Source organism: Trypanosoma grayi, assembly GCF_000691245.1.
Source record: "Trypanosoma grayi strain ANR4 Tgr_810_V1, whole genome shotgun sequence".
In the NCBI taxonomy this organism is placed as follows: Eukaryota; Euglenozoa; class Kinetoplastea; order Trypanosomatida; family Trypanosomatidae; genus Trypanosoma; species Trypanosoma grayi.
The window spans coordinates 1-395 of NW_008826429.1; positions in this window are offsets into that span (position 1 = coordinate 1).

The following is a 395-nucleotide window of genomic DNA, read 5'->3' on the forward strand; positions in this document are numbered from 1 at the left end:
AAAAAAAAAACAATTAGCATTTTATTTCGGAGGATAAAAGCAGGTTAGACCATTAATTTCCCAAGCCTCCAAATTTAAAAAAAGATTCCTGAATCTGCTATGCGCCATCCTTTCTGCATTAGACCTATGCGACTTCACATTTAATAAAAATATATTTAAAAAGAATGGAATGGAATTTAGAATATTTATTTTCTGATCTATTTGTTGAGCCTTTTCTTCCCAACCCGATGGGAAATAGAGGCCGCACAACAAGACAGCGAAGCCCAAGCCGTTCATTATTCTCTGAACTGCTATACCCGCTCAGTTGGGCATTCCCCATTCAGAACCATTTTTGTAACAACCCAAAGTCGACTTACGAACGGGGGGCTTTGGGCCCCCCACCCGGACCCCCCCCC